This window comes from Pan paniscus, chromosome 23, assembly GCF_029289425.2.
Source record: "Pan paniscus chromosome 23, NHGRI_mPanPan1-v2.0_pri, whole genome shotgun sequence".
Taxonomy (NCBI): Eukaryota; Metazoa; Chordata; class Mammalia; order Primates; family Hominidae; genus Pan; species Pan paniscus.
This window is the reverse complement of record NC_085927.1, coordinates 45,027,936-45,039,539: the sequence shown is the minus strand read 5'-3', so window position 1 is coordinate 45,039,539 and position 11,604 is coordinate 45,027,936.

Below are 11,604 nucleotides of genomic sequence, written 5' to 3'. Positions count from 1 at the left end.
TTCTCTTGTGCATGGTCCACTTTGTCTGCATTTCTCTCAAGAGGAAGCACCAAGAAGGAAATGCATCACTCCAGTTAGGGCTGGATTACAGAGGAATATCACCTCCCTTAGCCTTCATCTAATGCTCCCATTTATGCAGTTGAAGGTCCCATTAACTCATTAGGGGGCTGTAGCACATTGCTAACTTCTACTGAGCTCACCTTGGAATAAACTACCTAAACCTTTTCTCGTAGATGATTACTAAGCCACCTCTTTTTCTTCATGAACTTTCCTGGTTGGTTTTCTGGTCTCAAGGGCAGGTCCTTATATTTATTAACAGGAAGTTTCATCTTGTTTCAGCCAGCTCTTCAAGATTTTTTTCCATTGTGATTTTTCCATTGTAAGAAGGCTGGTAGGAGAAGGGACCTCAGAGAGCACTGATGTTTATGCTTTCACCTTACAGATGAGGAAAATGAAGTACGGAGAGATTGTTTTGAATTAAGTGGTTCAAGGTCATGCACCATGGGGTAGACTGTTAGACTGGTGACCCCCCAGTGAATCACACTTCCAGATCTTCACATGTTTGTGTAGTCTCCTCCCACATGGACCTTGGGTGTGGCCTTGTGACATCAGCAAGCAACGTAAGCAAAAGCTCAATAAGCACTTGCACACTGGGCTTGTCTCATTGGAATGCTAGCTCTGGGAAGCCAGCCACCTCACTGTAAAAAAGATCAGACCTGAGTACATGGTTAGGAGGCCTGGAGGGTGAAAGGCCTCAGCCTGCATGTTCCAGCCCCAGCGGCATGAGGGACCTCACCCTATGCTATGTGAGCAGAAGAACCATCAGCTGAGCCTGGTCAACCCACAGAATCATAAGAAATGATCAGTTGTGGCTGTCAAGGCTCTACTTTTGGGGTGGTTTGTTATACAATAATAGATATGGAAACAGAGCTGTCTATGGAAGCTGGGATGAGAACCCACTTCTGACTCAGAGTGCCAATCCCTCTCCACAGGGCCAGTCTGTCTCCTGGGGCCATTCGTCTTTAAGGTGGGCATTCACCTTTGAACCTTTGCTCAAGTCAAATCTTGTAGGGGCTTCTCTTCATTACTGCAACCTGCAGCCCACCTGCAGTGGGGTCTTCCCCTTAACCTCTTCCCCTTAGCCCTGCCACATCTTTGCTTTTATTCTATATCACTTATTATATTTTGGTATCCTATACAGTTTACTTCTTTATTGTGTTTATTTTGGTTCTGTCTTTCTCTGCTGGAGGGTAAGCACCTTACGAGGCTTCTGAACATACACACACACACACACACACACACACACACACACACACACACACACACACGTGGGTAATCCCTACCAGGGTAGGGCTTTGGTCTGTCTTGTTCACCACTGAATCCTAGCACTTGGAACAAGGCCTGGCACATAGGGACTTGATATTATTGGTTTTATGGATGAATGAATCTACTCTAAATTTCTGGTTCTCCTCCAGTGTTCTAATCATACCATCTGTATCATTATCCAAGCAGTTAGTGGAAGTGTTGAATATTTCTTAGGGCTGATAGCAATCTGGTAATTAGTGCAGTCATTTCACAAATATTTATTGAGTCTTTACTGTGTGCCAGGCACTGTTCTAGACACTTGGGACCCGTCAGTGCACAAAGTAGTCAGGAATCTGAAGCTTGCATGCTATAGGGGAGATAAGGAGCAAACTGAAAGAAAAGTAAATCATAGGGTATATCAGGTACTATGGAGGACAAGAAAGCAGACAAAGGGCTATGGTTACGAGGAGGTGGGAGTGGGAGGGTTCACGGTAAGCCCTCTGGTCAGGGAAGGCCTCCCTGGGAAGGTGGTGTTGGAATAAAAGCTTAAGGAAGGTGTGGGAGGGGTCATGTGGGATTGTGGGGAAAGAGTGTTTTAAGCAGTGGGAACAACCAGTGCCAAGACCCTGAGGCAGGAGTGTGCCTTTTATATATGTCCTTTAGTCTCTTTAACTTATCCACTTGGACTTGCATCAAGCCAGTATTTCTCCATGACAGTAAAAGTCTTCATCAAATGCTTCAACAACACCCATTTGTCTGTTGTAGTCAGTGTGACTAAGGTCCCAGTTTGTTTGGGCAGTCCTGGTTTATACCTAGTTGTCATACTATGACTATTAACAGCCTTTCCTTTTTGTTCTCAAGGGTGTCCTGGTTGGGATGCTAAATTATCTGGCCATCCTGGTTATGACTATCTGAACTTGTTTCCCCTGTTAAAGGATAGTTTTCAATATTAAAATTGTAATTCTCTTAGAAATATAAAACGAACACCTGGCAGAGATTTTATTTAACTCATTAATTAATGAGGGAGCCAGTAAGATGTTACCAATGGTTCAATGAAAATTGGACTTCAGGGAGAGCTATATTCTCTATTGGACAAAATTCATTTGGGCTACCATGGACAGGAACCCCATGCAGTGTTATGAATGGGAAATATCTGGATCATTGGGAGCCCTCTGCACGTTAACTTCTATCTATACAGAGCTGCAGAAGAGTCCAGCGAAGACAGCCCTAGGTGCAGAACCTGCAGAGTCTGCTTGCCTCTGGGGTCTACTATGCAATGCCCAGCTCTCCATGGGAAGGACACCCAGCAGGGCCAGCCTCAATATGTGACTTGTGTTGTTACCCAGGGCTCTGTTCTTAAGAGGAGCACACACTTCGTTTAATGCTCTGCTGTTGCAGTCTTGTAATTCTTAATCCTCTTTTAAAGTGGGGTTCTTGATTTCATTTGCACTGGGCCCTGTGAAGCTTGCAGCCGGTCCTGACACCCAATCATCTGCTTTGCCCATTGTTCACAGTTTTCCCTGACCTCCCCCTTGACTCCAGCCCCTTCTGCTCTTCCTTTGTGTTTAGCTCCAGATAGATGTTTGAGGTGATGGATATGTTAATTACCCTGATTTGATCAGTACACAATGTATACATGTATCGAAACATCATATTGTATCCCATTATTATGTATAATTATTATGTGTCAATCATAAAAAAAGAAACCAAACAATTAATTTGAGTGACTCAGCCCACAGGGGACTATTTTGTTAGCCATGGCCCCAGAGAAAGATTAGTAATAGCTTCCATTGGGAACCTTTCTCTGCAGACCCTGAGGCTCATGGCAAACCATGCTCATTAGTCCCGGCCTCCACCTTTCGGGGAGAAAGGAGTCAGTGCTATTTGAGCCAGTTTCTGACTGGGATCCTGGGGCATAGTAAGGAAGTGACTCGACATCTCCTGGGAACTCAGGCAAGGAGTCTGGGCTCAGAATCTGGCTTTCTGCAAACTGGAGAGAGTTCCAGAATATCAGAACTGGAAGATACCTCAGAAGTCATATTGATCAGTCTTATCGGACACATGAGGAAACTGAGTTGCTGAAAGTAGGTGGCAGATCGGTCACTGCCTGCCATGCAGGATGGGGATGTGACCAGAGCTCAGGCTTCCCGAATCCCAGGCCAGAAGTTTACTTTATATCATGAATGTCTGAACAAAGAGTGCCTAAAGACCCGTGTGGAAGAGGTTAAGTCTGACTAGGGCCCTGGGAGGGGGGAAGCAGGAGATGGGGCTGGAACTGGAGGTGGGCTCTGATTTGTGTAGGTGGAGATAAGATGGACTTGGTGTGAACAGCAGAAACAAAGACTAGAGGGTGGGAGAGTCACTCATGGGGGCGAGATGGTGAGGTCCCTGGTGTATTTCAGCACGGCACGGTGTAAAGTACTATGTGTATGGCCTGAGGGCTAAGACCCTAGGCTTTGGAGCCACATGGATCTGAGTTTGAATTTCAAATGGAGATAAGTTGCTAGACCCTGGGCAACATAGTGAGACTCTACCTCTACAAAAAGTAAAAGAAATTAGCCAGGTGTGGTGGCACATTCCTGTAGTCCCAGCTACTTGGGGGGCTGAGGTGGGAAGATGGCTTGAACCCAGGAGTTCAGAGCTGCAGTGAGCCATGATTGCACCACTGCACTCCAGCGTGGGCAACAGAGTGAGAGCCTGTCCAAAAAAAATGTTTCTGGGAGCAATAAACAAAATAATACATGTTAAGTGCCTGGCATTAAGTGCTCGATAAACATTTGCTGAGCTGGGCATGGTGGCTCATGCCTGTAATCCCAGCAGTTTGGGAGGCCTAGGCGGGTGGATCACCTGAGGTCAGGAGTTTGAGACCAGCCCAGCCAATGTGGTGAAACCCCGTCTCTACTAAAAAATACAAAAATTAGCCAGGCATGGCGGCGGGCACCTGTAATCCCAGCTACTTGGGAGGCTGAGGCAGGAGAATCACTTGAACCTGGGAGGCGGAGGTTGCAGTGAGCCAAGATCATGCCATTGCACTCCAGCTTGGGTGACAGAGCAAGACTCTGTCTCAAAAAAAACCCAAAAAAGGTGGGGTGGGGGTGCCAGAAAGCTTTAAATAAAAGTTCTGAGCACAGAGCAGGGGCTCAAAACCTTGTCAAGTGAATCCTGTGTTTTGCAGAATTCTGCAGATGACTTGCTTATAAAAAGGACACCAGAACCCAATCCTGTTTCCACCCCGCCACTGCCTTGGTTCCCCTGTAACATCTTGCTCAGATATTGATTAGAGGCCTCAGCTCAGGCATTACCATGGTCTGTATGTGTATCTGTCTGAGAAGCAGTGAACCAGCTCCCTGGCCTAATCTCCACAGGAGGTGTTTTTGTTTGTTTGTTTATTTATTGATTGATTAATTTCTGAGACAGAATCTCCCTCTATTGCCCAGGCTGGAGTGCAATGGTGCCATCTCGGCTCACTGCAACCTCTGCCTCCCAGGTTCAAGCAATTCTCCTGCCTCAGCTTCTGGAGTAGCTGGGATTAGAGGTGCCTGCCACCACACCCATATTTTTAGTAGAGATGGGTGTTTTTTTGTATTATTTTGTATTTATTTGTATTTTTAGTAGAGACAGGGTTTCACCATGTTGGCCAGGCTGGTCTTGAACTCCCGACCTCGGGCAGTCCGCCTGCCTTGGCCTCCCAAAGTGCTGGGATTACAAGCATGAGTCATCATGCCCGGCTGGAGGTGTTTTTTTTTCTGCTCATCCTCTGCCGTTATGCCCCTGAGATTACTTTACAACCATCCTATGTGTAATCCTATGTGTAAGAGCTGTTTCTTGGGTGGGAGGGCTTCTTTTCTCTAATTCTAGGCCTGCCGTTTTTCTCTGTGAGTGGACCTGATCTCCTTTTGCTTTGGGTCCCAGAGTTCCCTGTTCGCTTCTCCTTGTCCCCTGAGTCCTGCTCTCCCTCCTTTGGATAACCCCTTCCAGCCCTTTACTTCTCCCTCCTGTTATTTGCAGGAATGGCTAATTGGCTGACCCCCCCCCCCAGTCCCCATGGGAGACCCCTCCAGCACCAGAAGAGCAAACTAACATTTTCTTTGGTAGCAGAATGTAAAATTGTAAAATGTGAAAGATAGGAGAGAAACATCATTAATTGTTCTGTTATTTATTAACATTTTAATTTATAGAATTATAGACTTAACAGCAAAAATTCAAACACTGAGGGTCATCGGTGAAAATAAACATTTCTGTCTCTATCGCATGATACTTCCAGCTCACTCCCTGGATGTAATTTTTGTCATGGTTTTTTTGTGTATTCATCTGGAAATTTTCTATGCCTAAATAGACACATGCACATGTGTGTGCACACTGCATGTGCATAGAACAAATATTGAGTGCCTACAATGTGCCAGGCCCCGTTTTGATTCCTCAAAATGAACCAGCATTCTACCGTTGGGATATAGACAATAAGTAAATAAATGAATGTATAATATATCAGGTGTTGATACGTGTTATAAAAACAATCAAGTGGGGTATAGGGCTAGAGAATGATAGTGTGTGGGGGTGGATCTGTGGGTGGTATTTGAGGGAAGACAAGAGAAAGTGAGGGAGTGAGCTGTTCAAATAGCTGGAGAAGGATGCTTCAGGCAGAATGAATAAATGGTAAGTGCAAAAGCCTTGGGGCAGGATGATTTGTGCCTTGGATCAGCAGGTGGGCAGGAGGCCAGCATGGCTGGGGCAGAGAGCACTGGGGAAGTGTTAGGAGACCCAGGGCCTTCCAAGCTGGCCATGTGAAGGACTTTGACTTTGACTTTATTTCTATTGAGACAGAAAAGAACTTAGAGTTCTGAGAGGTGTGATCTCACTCATATTTTACCAAGATTTCTTGGGCTGTCAAGTGAGGAATAGAGCCCAGTGGGCAAGGTGAGAACAGGGAGACTAGGGAGTGTCTGTGGGCATTAGAGCACACACACTGGTGTCTGGTGTCAGGGAGGTGGGGTTGAATGCTGGGTTTGCTGGTTGATTAGAAAAGAGAGTTATTGAGGATGCTGTTGGGATTTTAGCCTGAGCAGCTAGAAGAAAGTCATTGCAATTTGCTGGGAGGGGGAAGGCTGAGGAAGAAGCAGGTTTGGGGAGGGTAGTTCATAGAGTTTGTACATAGACATGTTAAGCTTGAATGCCTATTAGACAGACATACAAGTGTAGCTGTCAGGAGAGTTCAGGGAAGAGGTCTGGATGAGATGGGCATTGAGAGTCATGGTGGGTGGTAAACAAGGCATGTGATATGGTTAGGCTTTGTGTCCCCACCCAAATCTCATCTTGAATTATAATCCCCATAATCTCCACATGTCAAAGGAGAGACCGGGTGGAGGTAAATGGTTTACGCCATGCTGTTCTCATGATAGTGAGTGAATTCTCATGAGATCTCATGGTTTTTTTTTTTTTTTCTTTTTTATTGATCATTCTTGGGTGTTTCTCGCAGAGGGGGATTTGGCAGGGTCACAGGACAATAGTGGAGGGAAGGTCAGCAGATAAACAAGTGAACAAAGTTCTCTGGTTTTCCTAGGCAGAGGACCCTGCAGCCTTCCGCAGTGTTTGTGTCCCTGGGTACTTGAGATTAAGGAGTGGTGATGACTCTTAACGAACATGCTGCCTTCAAGCATCTGTTTAACAAAGCACATCTTGCACCGCCCTTAATCCATTCAACCCCGAGTGGATACAGCACATGTTTCAGAGAGCACAGGGTTGGGGGTAAGGTCACAGATCAACAGGATCCCAAGGCAGAAGAATTTTTCTTAGTACAGAACAAAATGAAAAGTCTCCCATGTCTACCTCTTTCTACACAGACACAGCAACCATCCGATTTCTCAATCTTTTCCCCACCTTTCCCCCCTTTCTATTCCACAAAACTGCCATTGTCTTCATGGCCCGTTCTCAATGAGCTGTTGAGTACACCTCCCAGATGGGGTGGTGGCCGGGCAGAGGAGCTCCTCACTTCCCAGTAGGGGCGGCCGGGCAGAAGTGCCCCTCACCTCCCGGACGGGGCGGCTGGCTGGGCGGGGGGCTGACCCCCCACCTCCCTCCCGGACAGGGCGGCTGGCCGGGCAGAGGGGCTCCTCACTTCCCGGTAGGGGCGGCCGGGCAGAGGCGCCCCTCACCTCCCAGACAGGGCGGCTGGCCGGGCGGGGGGCTGATCCCCCCACCTCCCTCCCGGACGGGGCGGCTGGCCGGGCGGGGGGCTGACCCCCCCACCTCCCTCCCGGATGGGGCGGCTGGCCGGGCGGGGGGCTGACCCCCCCACCTCCCTCCCGGACGGGGCGGCTGGCCGGGCAGAGGGGCTCCTCACTTCCCAGAAGGGGCGGCCGGGCAGAGGCGCCCCTCACCTCCCGGATGGGGCGGCTGGCCAGGCGGGGGGCTAACCCCCCCACCTCCCTCCCGGACGGGGCAGCTGGCCGGGCCGGGGGCTGACCCCCCCACCTCCCTCCCAGACAGAGCGGCTGGCCGGGCAGAGGGGCTCCTCACTTCCCAGTAGGGGCGGCCGGGCAGAGGCGCCCCCCCCACCTCCTGGACAGGGCGGCTGGCCGGGCAGGGGGCTGATCCCCCCACCTCCCTCCCGGACGGGGCGGCTGGCCAGGCGGGGGGCTGACCCCCCCACCTCCCTCCCGGACGAGGCGGCTGGCCGGGCAGAGGGGCTCCTCACTTCCCGGTAGGGGCGGCCGGGCAGAGGTTCCCCTCACCTCCCGGACGGGGCGGCTGGCCGGGCGGGGGGCTGACCCCCCCACCTCCCTCCCAGACGAGGAGGGAGGACGCTCCTCACTTCTCAGACGGGGTGGCTGCCGGGCGGAGGGGCTCCTCACTTCTCAGACGGGGCGGTTGCCAGGCAGAGGGTCTCCTCACTTCTCAGACAGGGCGGCCGGGCAGAGACACTCCTCACATCCCGGACGGGGCGGCAGGGCAGAGGTGCTCCCCACATCTCAGACGATGGGCGGCCGGGCAGAGACGCTCCTCACTTCCCAGATGTGATGGCGGCCGGGAAGAGGCGCTCCTCACTTCCTAGATGGGATGGCGGCCGGGCAGAGACGCTCCTCACTTTCCAGACTGGGCAGCCAGGCAGAGGGGCTCCTCACATCCCAGATGATGGGCAGTCAGGCGGAGACGCTCCTCACTTCCCAGACGGGGTGGCTGCCAGGCAGAGGCTGCAATCTCGGCACTTAGGGAGGCCAAGGCAGGCGGCTGGGAGGTGGTTGTAGCGAGCCGAGATCACGCCACTGCACTCCAGCCTGGGCGCCATTGAGCACTGAGTTAACGAGACTCCGTCTGCAATCCCGGCACCTCGGGAGGCCGAGGCTGGCGGATCACTCGCGGTTAGGAGCTGGAGACCAGCCCAGCCGACACATCGAAACCCCGTCTCCACCAAAAAAATACGAAAACCAGTCAGGCGTGGTGGCGCACGCCTGCAATCGCAGGCACTCGGCAGGCTGAGGCAGGAGAATCGGGCAGGGAGGTTGCAGTGAGCTGAGATGGCAGCAGTACCGTCCAGCTTCGGCTCGGCATCAGAGGGAGACCGTGGAAAGAGGGGAGAGGGGAGAGGGGAGAGGGGAGAGGGGAGAGGGAGCTCTATCTACCACACAGTCCTTCTCTGAATATCGAGATCTCATGGTTTTATAAGGGGCTCTTCCCCCTTCACTCAGCACTTCTCCTTCCTGCTGCCACGTGAAGGAGGTGACTTGCTTCCCCTTCCCCTTCTGCCATGATTGTAAGTTTCCTGAGGCCTCCCAAGCCACGTTGAGCTATAAATCAATTAAACTTCATTCCTTTATAAATTACCCAGTTTGGCGTAGTTCTTTATAGCAGTGTGAAAACATGCTAATATGGAATGGCACTCGGCAGCACTTCCCACAAAGAGGAGGAATCTACTTTCCCATACCTTCACTCTGAGCTGGGTTTGTTTTGCTTTAACCAATAGAATGCAACAGGAGTGATGTATGAATTCTGAGCCTTAAGCTTCAGGAGTCTTTCCTAGCTTCTGCTTTTGTGCTGTTGGAATCCAGTGACTCCTAAATGAAGAAGCTGATGAGAGCCATGTGGCCCACTCACTCTGTTACCTCAGCTAACAGCCTGCCAACCCAGACCTGTGAGTGAGGTCATCCTAGATCACCCAGTGGCCATAGATTGACCAGCTGAGATTAGTTGAATCAGCCCACACCAGATGAAGAACCTAGTCAATCCACAGAACTATGAACCAAAGAAGCGATTGCTGTTTCAGGCCACTAAGTTTTGGGGTAGTTTGATATGGAGCAGAAACTGACTTATGCAAAAACCACTGGCCTATAAAGGATGTAGATTAGTACAAGCATGGAGCACAGCATGGAGACTTCTCAAAGAACTCAACATAGAGCTACCATTTAATTCTGCAGTCCCACTACTTGGTATCTACCCAAAGGAAAAGAAATCAGTATATCAAAAAGATACCTGCACTCGTATGTGTATTGCAGCGCTATTCACTATAGCAAAGATATGGAATTAACCTAAGCGTCTGTCACTGGAGGATTGGATGAAGAAAATGTAATGTTCATACACAATGGAATACTATTCGGGCATAAAAAAGAATAAAATTATATCTTTTGCAGGAACATGGATGGAACTAGAGCTCATTATCTAAGTGGAGTCAGGCACAGTTAGACAAATATTGCATTTATCACTCATAAGTGGGAGTTAAAAGATATGTGCACATAGACATAGCAAGTGGAATGATAGACAATGGAGATTTGAAAGGATGAGGGGGTGAGCGGGGGATAGATGATGAGAAAATTACTTAATGGGTGCAATGTACATTACTTGAAGGATGGATACCCTAAAAGCCTTGATGATCACAATACAATCTATGCATGTAACAAAATGGCACTTGTACCTCATACATTTATACAAAAGGTTGTTTTTATAAAGATATCATTATCTTTTTTTCTTAAGTGAGATCATAATACTGTTCTGCAACTTGATATTTCTATTTAATGACATATCTAATGGTAATTTCTCATGAGGTACATTACAATCTCTTATTTTTAACAGCCAGATGAATATATTACAATAGACTCAACCAGTGTCCTATTTAGATGGTTTCTAGTTTTTGCTATTATAAAGCCTTGGTGAACATTCTTATATACAGTGTTTATATACATGTGTATTTATTGGATAAATTCTTGCAAATACAATTAGCAGGTCAAGAGATTTGCATTTAGAATATTAATAGTTGATGCCAAACTGTCTTCAAAAATGATTTACTAATTCACACTTTCTTATATATGAGAGTGCCTGTTTCATCAATTCCTCACCAACATTTTAAATATTTGCCAAGCTGAAGGGTTAAAAATATATTTCATTACTAACTTACTTACATTTTTAATTATGAGTGAGGTTGAGAATATTTTCATATGTTTAGTATCCATTTGTATGTTTTTCCTGTGAATCTCTTATTTTTGCTTTTTGCCCATTTTCTATTGCTTGGTTAGCCTTTTTTTTTTTTTTTTTTTTCAGATGGAGTCTTGCTCTGTCGCCCAGGCTGGAGTGCAGTGGCATGATCTTGGCTCACTGCAAGCTCTGCCTTCTGGGTTCATGCCATTCTCCTGCCTCAGCCTCCCTAGTAGCTGAGACTACAGGCACCCACCACCACGCCCGGCTAATTTTTTGTATTTTTAGTAGAGACGGGGTTTCACCGTGTTAGCCAGGATGGTCTCGATCTCCTGACCTCGTGATCCACCCAACTTGGCCTCCGGGTTAGCCTTTTAAGAAATTGAACTATAAAAGGTGAATGGATATTAAAGAAATGTTACTGTAGTTCAAAACACTTTACAGATATGGGCTTTTAAACTTGAGTTCTAGAGGAGCTTGAAAAGCAATAAAGATTTCCTACACTCAAAGTGTTTTGTTTGCACAAAACTATACGCACATCATCTAATATAATCTTCACGGCAATCTTCTGAGGCAGGTCGTCATCCCCATTTAATGGATGAGGAAAGTGAGATTCAGATAGACAAAGTAACTTTATGCGGGTACAAATTTTTGAAAGATTTTGAAAAGGGCCCATAAAGATTACAGGGTATTTTGTCTAGCACATTCTTTCAGAATATCTGCATCTTTATTATCTTTGAGCTATTTTTCAACTTCAATGAGTAGAGAATGGTTAGAAATGAAAGTGATTCTTGTCACTAGAAATGCAAATAAGTCATGCTTGGTGGAGATGAAATTGATTGTTTCCCTATGGCTATTGACTCTTGTTTTTCTTTATTTGTAATTCATTTCAGCATTCCT